This window comes from Cupressus sempervirens, chromosome 3, assembly GCF_028749045.1.
Source record: "Cupressus sempervirens isolate cs-2001-9-10 chromosome 3, ASM2874904v1, whole genome shotgun sequence".
NCBI classification, from domain to species: domain Eukaryota; kingdom Viridiplantae; phylum Streptophyta; class Pinopsida; order Cupressales; family Cupressaceae; genus Cupressus; species Cupressus sempervirens.
The window spans coordinates 1065680060-1065701399 of record NC_143120.1 but is presented as its reverse complement, the minus strand read 5'-3'; the positions used below and the strand labels follow the sequence as shown (position 1 = coordinate 1065701399).

General features: G+C 32.6%; 1 pseudogene; it reads left to right on the top strand.

The window, feature by feature from the left end:
* The first annotated feature begins 206 nt into the window (after positions 1 to 206).
* Positions 207 to 21258, top strand: LOC149570416 (serine carboxypeptidase-like 46; annotated as a pseudogene).
* The last annotated feature ends 82 nt before the right edge of the window (positions 21259 to 21340 follow it).

The window sequence follows — 21340 nt, the reverse complement described above, 5'->3', positions numbered from 1 at the left end:
AAGATGTTGATGACATCATGCTGATGTCAGTAAAACACTTCTTTAAATTTGATGGCCATGTGGTCATTCGTGCAAAAAATATGCCACATGGTAGTGCCACGTGGATGCCATGTGGAAGGATGGATGACATGGTAGCCTTGCCACATGTCGCTCGCTAATAGGCTGAAGGTGCAAACTGTGCAGGAAATCCATGTGTTAGAAGCTTGATGGTCCATGCAAGTAGTGGTAGTGACTATGCAGAAATCCACATGGATAGCTCGATGAGTGGAGCTCTGGGCAGAAAAACCAGGCACGGTGGTGGCCAAGGCGGAAAAATACGATGGAGGTGGCAAGAATTGGAAGCGCCACCAGTGGAGATCTGCGAGTGGGTGGTGGTCGAGCTGCAGCAGTGCTGCTACCATGTAGCTAGTTGTGGTAGCCCACAGGTTGAGCGCCAGTGGCCCCACGATGGCATGGTAGCAGTGCACCCTAAAAAAAATTTAAAATTTTTTTTTGGTTGAAAATCATTCATACGATTGTACAAAAATGGCCTACAACAAAAAAATTTTGCCTCCTAGAGCTCTATCTCCAAAATTGACAAGTTTTATTTGAATTCTGATTGCAAACGACCTTTTGGATCCAATGCCAGCATCCATTTGGGCTGAAAGTGCTCTAAAAAATTGTTGATCCCCTGATTTGAAGATAAAATGCACAAACAAACTAGGGTTTGTGACTTCAAATCACAACTTCAAAAAATCTTCAATGAAGCAGCAACAGTGAGGCTTTGATACCATGTTGGATTTGATGAAATCCAAATCTAAAGATGCCCAAGATCACTTGCATGCGAAAACCTGTCAAAGAGAAGTTAGGGAGAGAAGAATGTGGAGCAAGGGAAAAACCCTAAACGAACATGAGAGAGAAAATATGAAAACACAAGAAGAATATGTATTTACAACATGCAATAATGAGATTGATGTTATGAAAATACAATGAGGGAGCCCAAATATAAAGAGCTCCAAGAATCTTCCAAAACAAGCTTGAAGATGCTAAGAGATAAGTGTGACAACTAAGCATACATCCACATAAGGTGGAAAGTCCTTGAAAAATGTAAGAGGATAAGTATGACTTAGGAGAGAACAAACTCTCGTATTGTCAACAACTTATAACTAACTCCTAGACTACAACTAATAAATAAAATACATTTACCTAAGTAAGCTTAAGTAAATAGAATAAATAATTAGTAAATTAATTATTTACTCTAACATGGTTGTCTCCTAATCAATTTTTTTTCTCTCCATGGTCACCATGATGTATTGCAAAATTTGTAATGGATCCCTTTTTAAGGGTCAAGAAGGAAATTCGGAACTATTATTGAAATTCAATTATGTTGGGAGATTTCTTCTCAGGATTAAAATCCTGTGTAAAAAAATTATTGTTAACTTATTATGGAAATGGCAATGATGTCAAGTTTTTTCCTTGTTCTTTCCCTGTGGAGCCTTTGAATCAAGTAGTTCAATAAAAAAAAGAGAGTAGTACTCTTTCATATGAGTTTTCCTTGTAATTCAATTATATGTATGTATATTACTAGAAAGTGGATACAATGATGTCGCATTTTTATAGTCGAATTGGTATTCATTTGAATAATTTTAATTAGACAAAATGATGGTAGATATAAATTGATGCAATTTGATACTATATTATGTTTAGAAAATTTAATGATATGATTAGTACTTCCTAGATATTTTGTGATTATTAGAAAAGAAAAGAAAATAATGCACCTACATTATTGAGTCAACATAAACAATAACCTCTAGGTTATAACTCCAAAAAAAAAAAGTCCCCTTTGTCATGAAAATATAATTTACAATCAAATTCTACAATTAGAAAAAAAAAGGGGGGTCTTAAGAAAAATTTTCATTCTTAGAGCTAAAAAGCCCTTTGCCCTTTGTATGGGGAAGTTGATTAAATCTCTTAGAATAGAGAATATTCCTTTAGATCCTATTTAAATATCTTGATACTTTTGTTTATAATAAAATGATACAAATATTAAATCAAAAATTAAATTTAAAAATGAAAATAAAATAAGAAGAGATTTCCTATCCTAACCCATGTCTATCCTAACCAACAATGGGTCAATGCATTTAAAGGAGTGGCATCATCCCTCCACCCCAAAGAAATTTGTACCTATTCCCTATACTAATCCATGTGGCATTGGAAGAGGACAAGATTGCTTGATTTATGCTGTGTGAGGAGGTCAAAAAGGTCGGTGCCCAAACATGTGTGGCATCTTAGCTCTAGGCAACTCTGCCATGGTGCAAGTCATCACCCTTGGGTAGTGCATCATGCACTTGGGAAAGTGTTAGGTCTTTTGGAAGCACTCCCAAAGTGAAGGTAAGGGTGGGCGATGTGAAGGGTGAGACCCTTTAATATTTTTTCAAAGTTTTTAAACCAAACTCTCTCCAATACCACGTACCATGCTGAAAAGTGACTTCATGCAATCTTGGGCTACGAATTTCTAACCTTGGGTAGTGTGTGAAATCACCTTTGGAGGTGCTTAATAGCCTTGGGTTGAGTGGAAGCCAAGTGGGCAGCTAAGGTTGGAAATTAGGGAGTTTGGGAAAGTTGGCATGTGTGTAATGGTTAGTTTGGGGTTTTTGGTTAGAAGGGTTAGTGACTAGGTTAGTTAAGGGTTATTTAAAGCTTGATGTTAAGTTTAATGGTTGGATGGGGTAGGATGAGTAGGGATTAAGTTATTAAGGTGTTATTTGTTTTACTAATGTTAGTTTAGGATTTTAGTATTAGTAAAGTTGTTATTTTATATTTTAGTTTTGGTTTAAGTTAATTAGTAAGTAATATGTGTTTCATATTAGTTAGTTTCTTTTAAAATTTGTTATTAATTCAATTTATATGTTGTTAAATGTTATTTATTTAGTTTTAATTTTAAGTTATGTATTAGATGTGTTTTAAAAAAGCTTAGTATATTTTAATATTGGTATCTATATTGGTTTGTAAATTGTTATATACATTAAGAGTGTTAATAACTTATTTATTCATTTAGTTTTTTATTTAATTTTAGATGTATTATTATTTTTTTAGAAATGTGTTATTTAAAATAGGTTATAGACTAAAACAAATTTTTATTAGAATAAAGTTTATTTGATTGTATGTGAGACATTATTTGAGTTTAGTTAGTTTTTTTTTTTTACTAAGAAATTTAATTAATATGTCTTTAAATATGAGTAAATTTGCAAATATGGAATATTAATTGTATTGTAGGTTTAAGTTAAGTTAGTTGATTTATTTAATTCATTTAAAGAAATAATTGAAAATCATTATGTTAGTGATTAGTGATTAGTTTGTAGCTCCTACATTTTTACAAGTGTGAGATTTTTTAAATCATACATAGGTAATGTGATTACCTCATCAAGACTTATTGACTCATCATCCTTACCTAAGTCAATCAAATCTTGAGACCATGAGGGTGTATCACTTGGCAGTGATAATTGTAGCTATTTCTCCTTATCACTTGATCTCAATCCTGGCTGCTACACTAGTATAGGAATCACTTGTTGCAAAGGTTTCATAGTTATATGTTTTGCAACCTTTGCACTCAACAATTGAATAAGAGCTTGAGTAGCCTCTTTCTCTTTCAGTGTTACTTCTTCTACTACCAATTTAGTGCATGTGTTTTCTTCAAAATTTGCCTCTTTCTACAAAATAGGCATACAAGTTAATGGTGTAAATAAAATTAAAACATTTCCAAGTTTCTCAACACTTATATCCTTTATATATGATGTCACATCAATATCACTAGTCTTCTTATTTTCAAGCTTTGGATAATCTATAATCTGCAACAAAATTGGGTTAGGATAGAGTTCTCTTGAATCTGTCATTAAACTTTTAATGTCCTCTTCTGTTAGTATATTCAGATTTAGTGGAGGAGTGTTAGTGTCATCTTCTATTGTGGCAATCTCTTTTTGTTCACATTGATTGACAAGTTGGTGAATCTCCTTGGGTAGCTTGACCACTTCTTGCTTGTAACCATCTTCAAATTCTATTGCATCTTGACCTTCCCTCATGTCCATAGATGGAGTAAGCAATCCAATTTTTTCTTTCCATATTTGTATGTTGTCTTTCTCAATGTCATGAGCTTTATATTTAAAAACATTATATGCCCTATCTCTTGACATACAATTCTTTACAAAATATTTAAGGGCTATAGACATATGAGTCTTCCCTAAATCTGGCATAGCTTATGCCAATGTTGTCTCTCTTATTTTCTTCTTGGTGGTTAGTGCCCACTTCTGCTTTGTAAATACCATTTTATATAATCTCTCTAGAAATCCAACTCCCAATTTAAAGAGTTTACTCGTAAAATTGATCATCATGTCAATCATAGATCCTTCAAGCTTAACTTGATCATCGATATCCAAAGAATCATAATGAATATCTTTGAATCCCATAACATTTCTTGATGCTCTTAATTTTTCACATACCTGATCCATAGTCATTAGAAGAATTATGTTTACTATTTGAAGTTTTTTGGGTTCATCAAACTTGTTCTTCTCATCATCTTCCTCCTCCTCTTGTGCTATGATTAGTTTTCTCCTTAGCTTGCCTTATGTTGGATGTATTTGTGTTTCAGTCAATTTCCTCTTCTTTGGTGGACTTCCTATGAATTTCTCAACAAGGGGTTGCGATGTCATTTTCTTAGTGATGACTACCTTGCCCTTTGGATTCTGAGGTGTTACCATTCATTGCATGTCCTTCTTCAAATCAGAATTTACCTTAGGCTCAACAACAACAATCTTCTTCTTCTTCGTAGCCTCAGGCTTTACAACAACAAGTTCTTTTCATTTTCCTTCCTAGATGTTTATAGAATTTCTAGACCCTTCTACTTCTTCCTTATTTCCACCCTTGAAAATCTTTATTTTTCTTTTCTTTCCTACTTTGGTTGTGCCTGATTCAACAATCATCTCGATAATTATAGTTTTCTATGTGCCAAATTTCTTGGCATCTATGTCTTCAACTAAAAGTGAAGTAATGGTTGTAGTGACCTCATCTACATTTATTTCATAGGGTATTGGCCTTAGCCATGCTACTCTCAGCAAAATTGTTTAAGCATATACAAAATTTGTATCTACAATAAAACATACTTGATCATAACACTTATCTACAATTGACTTAGGAATCCTCATTATCTTTCTCGTCTTTACTTTGAATTCTTCAAAATAGTTGTCTATTATTGCATCAAAATTTTCTCCCAATCTTTTAATTAAGTTACTATTCTACTCCATAGCTATTCGATTTCTATCCCAAGCAACTATTCCAATAGTAGGAAAAGAGTTTTGTACATAGAAAAATGTGCAGAATAATAAAGATTGAAACTTACAAGAGCTATTCTTCACTTTCCTCATTGCTTATAAATTATCTATAAGTTGGTGGAGTTACAACTCAACATGATCATAGGAATGACCCTTCTTCACAATTTTGTAGCCCAAATCCACTTCTACATAGGGTATATTGTTCAACCTGCTAGATTGATAAAATTTTGTGTACAATCACATGAACAAAAAATTGAGCTAATGGGTCCTCAATTTCATTAATTGACATACCATGACTATTCCACATTTCCTTGATCATAATTTCAATTTTATTCTTTGTTGTTCCCCTTATACTTTTTGATCAATCCAAGGTAGGGTACCTAGTTAACTTGTGAATGATAGCCTTTTGTTTTTTGATCGACCCACCTTCTAACCATATTTTCATGTCATGTATGTAATTGACTACAATATTTATCTATTTGACTTTAAAAACCTTTGGGAAAAATAGGGCATGGGTAAGCCCTTTCTTAGAAACTATCTTGGTTCATCATTCAAGACACCATCAACACAAAGATTATCATAAGCTTCTCTAATCTCAAAATCTTTGATTTCACCTACTTTGCATTGATAATAGGATCTTACATCCTGAATAGTTAGGACTTTGGATAGAATTGATGATAAATATCCAATATCATCAACAATATTTTTGAGGTTCACTAAATTTTTGAAGTTAGGTGGAGGACTTTGATCATTTCTTATGATTTGTGCGCTATTGTCCTTCAACATTTCACTTCTAGATGCCATCATGTACTAGATTTTTTATTTTTATTTTTTACAATATCTTCATTGAATATTTAACTTGGCACTTAGAGTAATAGTTACTTTGTTTCACAAAATTGCTAATAATCTACTATGATTCTTTTTGCACTAGTCATTAAAATCACTTCAATAACCTTGAAATATTCTTGTAAACTCTTTTGATCACTTGGTGATTGAAAATGAATGTCCAAATTCAATAAATATGTTCAAGTTTTCATTTTATATTTGTATTTAATTTCTTCGTACATGGCTGGTGTATGACAACTAGCTTAGTCTCCATTTCAACTTGGTCAAGGTTACTCACTCAGCTATAACTAATTCACTCAGTGAATATATTACCTTCCTTGATCATTTTGTCTATACTGCAAACCTCAATCAATACATATTGTATCAATGATGCTTGATACTCTAAGATTTCCCTTTATTTTTGTACTTAATGCATCTTTTATTTATGCAAATATGAACTTTTATCACTTCTATGAAAGGAATTGATGTAAAATATAATATTGAGTATACAGTTCCTACATACCTTCTTTTCTTAGAGAGATGTGGTGTGATCATATGATCCATTGTATTGGGTGATCTCAACTTTGTTTACTTTAATTCTTCTAGCTCTTACTATCTCTATCCATGTCTTCTTTCTGTTAGGTTGTCAATTCCATTACTTGATGCTGGTGTTGGTGTTCTCGTTTGAAGTTTCTACTGATATGCCCATATTTGACACAATTGAAACAAACTGTCTCTCCATTTAGCCATTTCTTATAATTTTATTTGAAGATGTTTTTTGATGTAATTATTTGGAATTTTTCCATATTCTCCACAATAGTGACAACTATTCCGTGTATTGTAATCCCAATTGTAAGAATTTCCTTTCCTTGATGTATGAATTTGTTTATTAGGTATCCAATTTGACTTTTTCTTGAATTTTCACTCATGAGCTCTATGTACATACTTATGATAGTTCTAAAAATGACCTTGGAATTCAGATAAATTTATGCTTCAATCATTATTATTTGATCTACATTCATGTTTTTGATGTCTTGCTTTGTTGCAATTAAATCAATTACCACTCAATTTTAGTTTCAGAGTTTGCTTACCATTTTTTCTTCTACAAATGTTGGGTGTGTGACCAATTTTCCCATAGTAATGACATTTAGTTTTGCCTTTGAATTTTTCATTCCTTCATTATCCACTGTTGGATGACTCTCCTTCTTTAGTAGATGAAGTGTGTTAGTTGTATCCAAGTCTAGAGGTGTCTTTTGTTCTAGGCAACCTCAACAATTCTTCAAAATGTTTGATTTCTTTATTTGGTTTGTTCATTCTCTCCATAAGTTTCTTTTCATTCCTTAACTCACTTTTCAATTTCTCGCTCTTTAACCTTGTAATTGTGATCTTCAAATCCTTTCTATTTGCTTCTTGATTTGCAATTACTATTTAATTTATCATATCCAACTGATTATTGGTAAGCTTATGTACTTCAAATGATATCTCTTTTATTTTGATAGCCATCTATCTTTTTTCTTCCTTATCCATGAGCTTTTCTTCCATTTCTTTCTTCTTTTGTTTCATTTCTTCACAAAGTGTATCTGATTGAATTTCTTGTTTTGTCTTGAGATCTTTTTCATTCTTTGATAGAGCACTATTCTTCTCTAGTAGTTTTGTCATTGCTTCAACATTATTACCATTATTTCCACTGTCAAGAATTCCTTTTGTGTCAAATTCTTTGTATTGAGTGTCATTTTTTTGAATATCTATCTAATTTCTCATTTTTAATGTTTTCCTTAACTCTTCTTTTGTTGCTTCTAATTGTTGCAATACAATTTGGATTCCAATCATCTAGTTGTCACTAATTTTTCCTATCTTATACACTCCTATCTCCATGATTTGATCCTCTCAAGTTGTTAGGCTTCCTTATAAGAGAACTGAGCTCTGATGCCAATTGTTGGAATGAGTTAATGGGAAACAAGATATTGAGAGGGGGGTAGGTGAATCAGGATCTCATATTATTTCTTTCAAAACGAATTTAATGAATTTTCTCCTGATTCATCTCATATAATAGATCTATCATTAAAAATATAAGGCTAAAACATAAATGATATACATCACATCCATTAAATATTTTAGCACATACCATAGTGATTTGGTAACCAAGAAACACTTCAATGCGAAGGTAAAATTGGGGTGTGGATGAAACCCACAAATCTTCACTATTGAAACAATTAACCTATTACGATTACAATGTTTGATCATAAGATATGATCTACCCTATGAGGGGTCTACTATGTTAAAATATTTAGAAACTATTAGGTCTCACCTTGTTAAATTATTTTACACTCACAATGAAATAATGTCTCTCATGTTAGAAGGTTTACGTAGGCCTATTAAAATCACTCTGTTAAGATATTTACCCTATCTCAATTAACAATAACTTATTCAATACCTAACCCTTAGTTTTCTCTGCAAGATGATCTTGGGTCTTCTCTTTGCTACATCTCTAATCTAATCTCCTAATCTGATAACTTTTCTCAATCCTTCATTTCTCTAATCTCTCTTTGTCTAATCTACTTTCAAACTTAGTTTTCTCTTCTTCACATTCACATACACTCATTCCTTCCTTCCTTCATACTTGCATGAGGGATATGCCTCTCTCTCTCTCTCTCTCTCTCTCTCTCTCTCTCTCTCTCTCTCTCTAATTCATTATGATTCTAGGTTTAGAATCCTCCTTAAATATATGTTATGTGAAGGTTCTAGATCTTGATCAACGGTTTACACTTCATCATCTTTTTCTATTTCTTTCTCATTTTCTGATTGGTTGATTGCACACCTCAAGATCATTATCTCTCTTAAATGATACATGATCACCTTCTTAGCTATCTCTAAAAATAATAAATTTCATATAAATGTTGGTTAGAATGGTTTACATATGTGTTTGTGCCATTACAAACTTATATGTCAAAACTAAACTACTCAACACTTGATTGCTCAGATGCTCGATCATGTACATTTCTTCATCCTGTTACTCAACTTCTGTATAGTTTCTTGTTCGAAAATCAATGACTTGTAAATTTGCTTGATCGCTACTATATTTCTTAGCATATTCATATGTGTGGTCTAAATTGAATACTCAGTAATCACTATCCTACTTGGTATAAGATTTGTCTGCTCGACCTTTACTAGATAAACCGGTTGCAATGATGACCATGTAATTTTGATTTTCTTGGAAACCCTTCAAGAAATCACATTTCACCTCTTCTCAAATCATCTCACCCTTCTTCTTAAGTTCACTAGCCAATAGCCTTAGTAATTATTCCAACATTCAAACTTAAGTAAATTTATCCTATTATCCTCCTTAAATAGGTGGTTCTGATCTTTTGCCACTTAATCATCACCATAGATCTTAGGTTTAGGTCAGATCAATTGAATCCTTCCACCATTTTGTCTCTACTTCCTACTATAGAAAATTCTCCATGAACCCTTCTATACAAACATGACTACATTATTTCCTTGGATTTAAATGTTCTAGGTCATCTTTCCTAATCTTCAAAACACTTTCCATATCCCAAGATATCAACTCCATTGACTGGAAATTATGATTTTGCATACATTATAAAAATGTTGTTGCTTGACAATCACTTTTTTTTGGGCACTCGATTAGCCTTAGATTACTTGGTTGCTACTAGATTTCTTGTTCAACACATATATTGTCACTTGGTCAATACTAATACTCAGTCAACATTATTTTTGTTTGACACTTATTGTGGCTTATTCAACACTAACATCACTTGACATGTATTGTAAGTTCCTTAATATTTTTCTTTGTTGCTCAGTCAAGCCTATATATTTGGTCTATCTTTGATTGCTTCTTTAGGACTTCATTTTAACTATCTTCGTCTCTTCTAGTATGATTGAACAATCACTTTATCTTCTCAGAGTCTAACTAATTAAGTGTCCATTTGTAGTTTCCTCTTCATAACTCAACCTTTCCTCTAGGTACTTTTATTATGTTCAATTTCTCAAATCCTCTTCATCAATCAAATAGATATAACACTCAAATCAGATAAAAAATTGTCTCACCAATAAGGTTTGACATCAATGACAACATAACAATTGTTCCAATTGTAGTTTCCAACAATCTCCTTTGAAATTGATGGCAACACCTCTAGTTACCATGTAATCCAAAACTTGTACCGAATCAAGAAAACTCGCTCTATGTAATTATTAGATCTTCATTAATATCCTTAGTTTCATTTTGATTCTCATCCATTCAACATCTTTCAACTTCTCCCTCTTTCACTTGTTTTTTCTGTCTTATAATATCTCCTTCTTTTTGCATAGGTGAGTCACTTACAATTTCCCCATCTTTGACAACAATGCTTAAGACAATAGTTATCTCATGCATCTCAAGTATGTAGATATTTTTAGTTTAGACTTGAATTCATCTTCTATCATATGTATATGAATGATACAACATTTTGGTCCTTCTTCTTAATTACTACCTTAGGAAACTCCTAAAGTAGGACTATCTACATAAACTTGTAAAATGTTGTGTTCAACATATTGGATGCAAAGAACCATTGCAACTTAAGTAGCCTTGTCTAGGGGTATCACCCCTAGTTTACCTCTTAGATATTCATGAGCATCCTTAGGTAAAGATTTAGTGAATGTATCAGTTATTTCCTCCTTAGTGTTTACATACTCCAATTTCACTTCTTTTTCTTGAACTAGCTCTCTCAAGTAATGAAACTTGATTGCAATATGCTTATTCTTTGTGTGCATTATAGGATTCTTTCATATGTTAGTAGCACTAGTGTTATCACAATAGATAATAATTGGATCAGCGATTTCTTCCTTCATACATTTCAATATTTTTTTTATACATATGATATTTGAGAAATTTACTACTATTGTCATATATGAAACTTAAGCTACAGATTGAGAAATATAGTTTTTCTTCTTTCTTATCCATGAAATTAGTCTCTTTCCAAGAAAGAATGTGCCTCCACTTGTGCTTTTTCTATCATCAAAACTTTATGTCCAATCTAATTTAGTGAATACCTCTAGTTCAAACTTTCCATTCTTCTTGTAATACAATCCATAAACTTATGTTTCTTTCAGACATCTTAGTATCCTTTTCACTACCATCATGTGATTTTCCTAAGGACTTACAATAAATCTTGCAACTATCCCAACTGTTAATGCAATATCAGGTCCACTATGAACAACATATTGTAATTTTCCAATAATTGATATGTATAGTGTCTAGTTCACATTAATAGAATCATCATTCTTAGATAACTTATGTCTAGTGGACATATGTGTGCTAATTGGTCTTAAATATTTCATTCCATGTTTTGTTCTTTTCAATCTACTTAGTTTATTCATTGATTGCTTGCATCCAATCCTCATTCTCCAAGGCATATTTCACTTATTTGGGCTCAAACTCACTAAGTAAGCATGCTACACTTATGCTTATTTTCTTTTCATAACAATAGATTCTTTATCTCCAATAATTTTCTCGGGTGTATGATGTCTTCTCACATATTCTACCAATATAGGTTCTTTTCTTCTATGATCTTATACAGGTTCATCTTGAAGAATGATTTCAATATCATTATCTCTCTCTTTTTTAAATTCTGGTTCATGTTTATGCTTTCTCAACATTAAATTCCTACTAGTCATTTCCTTTTTATGTGACTTAGCATCATTTTGTTGTTGCTCAACACCCACAATTTGCTACTAGGTAACTGGTTGTTGCAGCTCAACATTCCCAATTTGTTTTTGATTTGTAACTTTGTTCTCATTTTTAGGTGAGGTGTTGGGAGTACCTTCATTCACATATATGAATTAGTTTTAGCCTTTAGGTTCTATTCTGCATTCAACTTCATTATTTTTTGCATATTCACAAACTTTCATATTTGGATTTTCTACAACTTTGGTAGTGTTAATGTTCAAACAGTTATAAGATTTCTTCTTAGTGGGATAACCTAGAAATATGTCTTCATCACTTTTAGCATCAAGTTTCCCATTTCTATTATCCCTAAGTATATAGAATTTTCTTCCAAAAACTTTAAATTATTTCACATGAGGTGAATACCTATACCATAATTCAAAAGGTGTAAAATTTATACCTATCTTAACTTGTACTCTATTCAAAGTATAAACAATTGTACTTATAGCTTCTCTCCAATATTTCTATGATACATTCTTCTCCATCGCCAATGTTTTAGAACAATCCATAATTGATCTATTGCTTCTTTCTTCTATTCCATTTTGAGGAGGGGTCCTAGGTGCTAACATTTATCTTTTTAGTCCTTTATCATTACAAGATATGTTAAATTCATTGAAAATTAATTCACCACCTCTATAAGATCTCAAGCATTTCAAACTCTTTCCTCTCTCATTTTCAATTCTTGTCTAATACCACTTAAAAAACTTAAAAAATCAAATTTTTTTTAAAGAAACATCACAGTCATCATTCTAGAGTAGTCATCAACAAATAAAATGAAATATTTGTCTCTACAATAGATTTGAGCACCAATAGGTACACAAAGGTTAGTATGAACCAATTCTAAAATATCATTGGATGAATATGTCTTGCTCTTGAAACTAGACTTTGACATTTTTCCCAATTGGCATTGCTTACACAGAATTTCTAGGTTTATTTAGTTTTGGCAAACCTCTCACTCTTTTCATTTTACTAATGCTAACCAAGTTTTCAAAGTGTACATGACATAAACTCTTGTTCCATAATGAAAAATCTTCATATTGTGCAAACAAATATTTCTCATTAGAAAAATCTGGATATAACAAGTTACCTCTTGTTTGATTATGACTTCCAATTAGCTCTCCATCAACATCAAATATCCTTGCCTTTCTATGAGGGAACTCAACTCTGTAACCTAAATTGTTCAACTATACAATACTCAACAAATTATTGTTAAGTTCTTCGACCCAATCAACATTGTCACACTTGATCTTTTTAGTCAATTGTATTGATTCTTTACATTTTACAAGACAAGTTACATCATTACCAAATTTAACACAACTACCCTTGTATTGTCCAATGTTCTCAAATTTACTTCTACCACTAGTCATGTGGTTTGAACAATTACTATCAATCATCCATCTATCACTTTTGTTCACATAAGAGATTAATGCAGTTTTCTCATCTTCATCAAAATCTTATTTCATAGAAATATAGACAACTTCCTCATCATTGCTATTAGATTCATTATCATTCATACCTTTGTATTTGTAGTCCTTCCTTCTCCTATTGTCTAAGTCATCTCTTCTTCCTTTGTACTTTCTTTCATTTCTTTCATCTTTATCTTCTCTATCAAGACATCATGCAACAATCTGGCCAACTTTGTTGTGAGAAAAACATATCATAGGAAGTTGAAATTTATATTTCCCTTTGCCTCTTAGAATTTTTCTATCTATTAGTCCTTCAAGTTCATCAAGTTCTTCATTAGAAGTGTCACTATCAATTTTTAGAAGTTTTCCTTTTCCTTTCTTGCTAAAGATTAAATGTGACTTAAAAGAAGATTCAATAGTAGGAGTGAAGTTATCAAAATTTGACATTTGAAAAGCAATATGTCTTCCAATCACACCTTCTAGAGTTAGGTCATTACCTAGAGTACATCTTCGTTCTTGTATTGCAAAAACCCTCATAACATAGATAGGAAGTAGAGTTTTCAATACCTTACCAATTATAATGTCATTATCAATATTTCCATTAGTACCTCTTGATTCTTGCACAATGCTAGACTATATCCTCACCTTCTATCATTCTCATTTTTTCAAACTTACCTCTGAAACTTTTTGATTTAGCTCTCAGGACATTCTTGTCTCTTGCCTAGATGTTATTCAAGGTGTCTTGCATTTCTTTGACATTTTTGCAATCTTTAATGTCATAAAACTCAACATAGCTTAGGGAAGATGCAATTTCCAACATATTTTGATCATGTTCTTATTTTTCTATAAGTTGTTGGATAGTTAAAGGGATTATTGTTATCTCCACATATGCATTGTCCACAAAATGTATCACACAATCATCAATTTCTGCAAGATGTAGCCTCATCAAAATTTTCCATATAGGAAAGTTCTCTTTGTTCAACCTTGGTACTTCCTTTTCATATATCATGATCTTTAGCTTTCAATTACCTTCAAACCTTTCAAAACTTTTCACTACAAGCATCAAATCTCTTATACCAATTTTTAGAATATTTAGAATAACTAAGAGGTGGGGTGAATTAGTTATCCAAGTTCTAGATGTACCAATTGAATAAAAAAACTCAAACAACTTCAAATATTATCATTCATTAGCATGGTCTCTATAGTATACTATCTATAACATCAACTAGTAGTCTACTATCCTAAATATAACAAACTTGCAGTATATAAACATTAACAATAAATCACCACATATAAAATTCACACAAGTTTGACACTAGGATTTAACGTGGAAACCCAATTTGGAAAAAACCACCAGTAACATGTCACCAATATTTTCACTCTTTTGAAGTAAGCTCTATTAGGAGCCAACCCTATTAGAGGTTTACAAAATAAAATATTCATTGTGACCTTATTAAAGGATTTAATCACCATGTTAAGGAGTGACCTTGCTAGAGGAATTGAGATCATTTGATTAGAATTCCACCTTGATTAAATGATTTACATATGAATTTTAGATTGACCTTGATTAAAGGGTTTCAAATTGATACAATGGTTAGAAAGTAACAATAGGTCTTAATCTGATAAATACAACTCACTTTGTAGTTTTAGATCTCAATTCAGCTCACAAGATGATTCACTATCTAACTTTTATTGTCATCCCGGTCTTTGATTTAGTTGACAACCCTTCAAGCAATCACACTTCACCTCTTCTCAACTCATCTTAGACTTCTACTTAAGTTTATCAGTTAATAGCCTCAACAACTATTCCAACCTTCAACCTTAAATAAAGTTAGCCCTTGTACCTCCTTAATTAGGTGATTTTGATATTTTTTTCGCTTAATCATCACCCCATATCTTAGGTATAGTTCATATTCATTGAATCCTTCCAAAATTTCATCTTTTCTTCCTATTCTAGAAACTTCTCCAAACTTCTCCTTGAATCCTTGCATAGAAATTCACAAACACAGTTTCCCTTGATTTAAATGTTCTAGTTCATCCATCCTTATCTTCAACATACTTTCCATATCCCAAGAAATCAACTCTATTGGCTAGAAATTGCATTTTTGCATAAATTGTTATAAAAATTTCCCTCATCAATCACTATGTTATGACACTTGATCATTACTGGATTACTTAGTCACTACTAGATTTCTTATTTAAAACATATACTGTCACTCAATCAATACCAATGCTTAGTCAACACTATTTTTGACACTTATTGTGGCTCGATCGACACTAGCCTCACTTGGCATGTATTGCAAGTTCCTTAATCTTCTACTCTATTTCTCAACCTATGCATTTGGTTTATCTTTTATTTCTTCTTCAGGACTTTAGTGTAACTATTTTCCTCTCTTCTAGTATGATTGAACAATCACTTTATCTTTTCAAAGTCTAACTAATCAAGTGTCCATTTGTATTTTCCTTGTCATAACTCAAAATTTCCTCTAGATACTTTGTTATGTCGAACTTCTCAAATCCTCTTCATCAATCAAATTGATATGACACTCAAATGAGATTAAAAAATTGTCACCAATAAGGTTTGACATCAATGACAACATAACAATTATTCTGATTGTAGTTTCTAACACAAGGTGGCCCACCTACAGGAGTTGCTCAATCCTTAGGACAATGTGTGATGTACGGTCACCCAAGTTCTATCAAATCATACCTTTATTGAATTCACTCCACCCTGTGGCCATTATTAAGGTTGCAATTCCTTTACTTGCTTCTCTCAAATACCACACTCCTTGTCTCCTCTCTACTCCCCTAGTAGTGGTTTTAAGGACCTTTTTTGCCACTCTACCTCTCCACGATGGGGCTCTAGCTGGTCTATGATTGCTACTTCTATTTCTCTTACTAGCCATGGTTGGCCTTCCTCTAGTCATGAACCAAAATGGTCATTCCCTTGCTTGAACCTACTGATTTTTCCTCCTAGGGCAGAGGGAGAAGAGGAAAAAGATGTTGTTGATGATAGGTGGACTCTTCATGAGCCACCCACAAACTACACTGATGTATGGGGTTTTAATGATTGCCATGATCCACCTCCCACCTCGGTTAGTACTACTTTAGCCTCCTAAAGGTGGTTTTTTCTTTTATAAAAAAATTATGAATAGTTTTTATCATTCTAGTTGTTTCCATGTGAACTCTCATAGGGTGATCTTTGTATCCCTTGACCCTTTTTTGTGAATATGTAACTTAAATATTTTATTTAATAGAAAAGGGACTATTCAATAAAATAAATCAAAATAAGGACAAGATTAAATGATAGACTAACTCTAGCACAAATGACAATGACATCACCATGGTAGAATTGTATAAAAAATATTCTTTCAATAATTTGGTGGATCAACTTAACATTATAATTAGTAGACATGAAAATTAAAACATGCCAAAAATAAATGAAGTTAAAGGATAAATATTGATGTGATGCTCTTTTTAAATAAGCACTGAGAGATTTTTTGGACCCTAGGACCCTACTTTGTGTATTTCCTTTGACCTTACAAGGGGGGTTGTCCCTTGACCCCTAGCATGTGGGTGCTAACCCCAAACCCCCATAGGAAAAACTAGAAGAAAGTGTGTTGAATGAAGTGGGGAAGAATTAACCTCTGAGTTTGATCAGGCTCCACATAACAACAATCTCCCACTTGGAGACTGGTTAGATTCCAAAAAAATAAGAGTGGTCTCTAGTCAGAGTATAATTAAGAGGAGAGACAAGGGGAAGGGGAAAGAAAAAGGTAATGTGGAAAAGCATGAGCATGATTAGAACAAGAAGAATGAATACTAGACTATGAATTTGAGGAAAATCTAAAAAAATTGGGAAATCATATCTGAAAAGGGTGATCTTAAATATACCGATAGTTAATACCCCTAGCCTTTGGTTCATAATACAAAGGATGTTGGTTTAAGGGATATCTAGATGGTTTATATAGTTCAAAAAATATTTATTTCTATTTTTAATACTTATGACCTATTAGCTAAGAATGTTTTTGATAAAAAAAAAATAGCAAAAAACTAGGGTGTTGGCCCTTTACAACAGTGGTGGAACAACCAACACAAAAACTACTGATGACCAGCACAAAACTAGCTAGCAAATAGCAAACAACCAAATAGTCCCCCTAATGGTTCATATCAAAAACATAATAAATAGTAGAATCATATATGAAGTTACTAGTATTCCTACTTTTAAAACTAGTAGAGTTTAAAAAGTTAACAACCTGCATGTAGGTGGTCATTGCATCATACCACCTACAACCCATAAACACGTTCAACTTAAAAAAAAAAACCATCAACAATAGATGGGGAGAGACTAGTAGAGTAAAAAGAAAAAAAAAAACAAAACTAGTGAGGCATTAACTAGCATCCTTTTTCTTTCCCTTCCTAGCCATCAGAACCTTGGCCGAGTCCTTAGCAAGGAAGCTATAAAGGAGCTTTGTGTCCTCTTTTCCAAGGTTCTCCTCCTCTGAGTTATTGGCCAATAGTTGAAGAGTAGTTGCTACTTTGTTCATCACTTTAAGAATGAACTTGGAGAAGAGGTTGAATCCCTCCTCCACTGCCATGCACCTATCTTTTAGTTCTTGGTGTTCCTTGTGAGTAATAGGTTCATTCTCCTCGGTTCCTAGCTTTAGGGTCCTGCTACAATTCACCTAGGAGTTCCTCTTATCTTGCACATCAAGATTGTTAGCTTGGCCTTTCAGGTTCTCCTGGACCTCATACTGACCAAAGAGGAAATAGTGTTAGGGGAGGCATCAGTCATATTGGGGTTCTCCAAGTTCACAACAGAAGGCAAGGTGATGGTGGCAGAGACATGTGATGTTGGCTAAGAATGTTGTGTTAGTTATGTGGATTCTTAAAAAGTCTCATAGTCATAAGTGTTTTTACTATGGTTTTAACTCTAAAGGTTAGAGTAATAGAGGTATGTATTCTAATATGTTAATACTTTTGATATGTTCTAGGTTTTTGGTTATTTGTTGTTGTTGTTGTTGTTGTTGTTGTTGCTGGATTCTTAGTCCTCAAATTGTAATGGTCTAACTTATGTATGTAAATGCTTATTGTACTCTTTGGGATTAGGTCACTTTCATTATTTATTCAATAAAAATAAATAAATAAATAAATTGTATTGACAAATCCACCCTCTCAAATCATATACATGTTAACATACAATTATACTACACTTTTTTTATTCCATAGGAAACATAAAAATTGTACCATTGATTTGATATGGTTTCTCATACACATTGATTGTATTGCCAATAAATTAATAATACTTTTGTTCAATCATAAAATTTAAGCCAAGATTTAGGCCCATCATATAATTTTGAGGGTTGCGACATGCACCTTTCTCTAGAGTTTTTGGAATATGAGGACAAATTTATTAAATCCTAGTCAGCATAAACAAGCCAAATTTATCCATCTTTAGCTCTAGTATTATAGTTCTTGTTACTAAATTTTTGCACATGTGTAAAAATTTAAGCATGCATGCAATGAAATTATAGAAGTGTTTTCATTTCATTTAAACAATAGAAATTTCCTTGTATTTATTTATTTTCAAATGTACATTGACATTTTCAAACAATGAAATGAGGTCATATGCTGAACAAAAAAAAAAAATCTCACATAAGCCATGAGTATAGCTCACTGTATTAAATTTCTTTCATAAGGAAATATATAAACATATACATATGAATGAAAGAAAAGAGGAGTAGAGATAACCAATCATTGCATGTTGCTTTGATTGGTTATAAACCCTCTGTTTGGTGCACTTATCTAGCTCTAAGCTCCATGATATCTAGCATCTGCAAAAAACATGGAACAACTGATGTTAGATCCCGAAGGATCTAAGCAATGACTAACTATCTCTACAATGACATATTCTATTTGTTGATGCATTTCAAATAGAAAATAAGCTGAAAAAAGTTATTTGTGGGTGTCACGAGCCCATGCTCGAACCTTACAGAATATTATGCTACAAGATTAAAGTGACAAATAATGATTAACATCATAGATTGCAAGGGTGTACTTGCTATAGAAAAGCATGGAAAATATTAACAAGAAATACTTCAAAAATGCTAAAAATTAAAAGGTTTCAATGCAAAAAACCATGTAAACAAAGAAAAATAGAGCACTGTGGAAAATAAGTCAAAGGGAAATAACATATATCTTTCATGATGGCTATAAAAGAGCAATACTGAAACAACTATTGAACAGAATGAGGAAACACTAAATCAACTCAAGGCACAAAATACTGAGCAAGAAAAGAATGTGGAGAGGGTTTTCCAAAGAGAGCAATGACTACAAGAGGCTTCTTTAAAGTAGCAGTATGGGAGTACAAAGATGGAGCAGTATCTTCTTATAAGACAATAGCCCTGAACAATGAAATTTTCTGCACAAGACCTTGTTTGAGAATTAATGCCGCTAACAATTACCAAGTATAGTTGATTCTAGAGGTGTTGATAAAGTTTACTAAAAATCTTGTTCCTCTTACTAGCTCTAATGGAATTGGTATAGAAAAAGAGTTGAAAGTGGTTTTTACAAGTTCTCAAGAGGACAAACATTATCCTCTGGGTGAATTACAACATTAAGCAAAATAGTAGGGGATTCAGAATGTTATAAACACTATTATCAACTTAATTGCAAAAAATTGCCGACTTCTGAAAATCAAACCATAAAATGGGACAACTAATGGATGGTTAGAGGCATTGGTAGATGACTATGCTAATATTCTTTACCCTAGTGGCACACAACTCAATAAAGAAAAAAACTGAAGGGGAAATTGTCAAACTAGTGGGGATTCTTCTAATTTAATTACTTCAAATATAACTTTTATTTGGGGATTTAAGGTTGAATCTTCATTTAGGAATCTCTTGGAAATGTTAGGCAGCATACACAATATGTGTGAAAAAAAAGAAATGAAATGCTGTCACATAGTTATATAGGTTCATAACAACAAAATAATAGATCATTTCTTTCCAACAACATATATATTCAAAGAGAGAAAAGAACATTTCCAGCAAGATAGAAAAAACACAGTTTGGGTTTTTGAAAAATGAATCTGACTGAATTTGTACTTAAGTTTTAAAAATGAAGCATTGTTCTTCATATAACAATAGAACACTATACTTCCAGTAGTGTTCTTGGAGCTCCAAAATCTAATCTTGTGGAGAGGTTGCCAGGGCAAAATGATGTAGAGTTCAAGTAGTATGCTAGTTATATCATCATTAGTGCAGATAGAGCCCTCTTTTATTATTTCATGGAAGCTGATGTTGCTAAGCCCACATCAAGGCCATTAGCCTTGAGGCTCACTAGAGGGCCCAGATGTTCATCACTTGGGGTTGGAGTATTTCAGGAACCTGGTCCTTTCAGACCTAGGCATGGTGTTTTGGAGGACAATCTGTACTCTTGGAATAAAGAAACAAATGTACTGTATGTTGAGAGCCCAATTGGAGTGGGATACTCATATTCAAATAACTCCAAGGATTATGAGAATTTTGATGTCGATGCTGCCAAAGACAATTTGGAATTCATTTTGAATTGGCATAAGAAATTTCTAGAGTAAAGAGATTTAGATTTTTACATCGCAGGGGAGAGCTATGCCAGGCACTATATTCCTCAACTAACAACTCTTGTTCTGCAATACAACAAAAGAAGACTGACAAGCCTATAAATTTGAAAGGAATCTCTCTTGGGAATCCCTTTGTGGATATTGAGATTAGTATAAACAATGGACCATTTTGTGGTCTCATGGGAAATATCAAATAGAACATATAGATGGAGTCAAAAAGTTTGCAATGCCTCTACACAGTGGGTTCAAAGATATAGCAGTGGCACCTTATCATAGGCTTGTGAAATGGTAGCAAGAATGGTGAATATGGAAATGGGATTGGTAAATGCTTATGATGTTATTTTAGATGATTTTCTATCAAACAATCAATTGCAGACAAAAACAACGCATGTGAAGTTATAAAAATAAAATCCTTAATCTATCGAAGCAAGGAGAAGATTGGCTACATCAGAGAAACTACATTTTCAGTAGTTACAAATTTCAT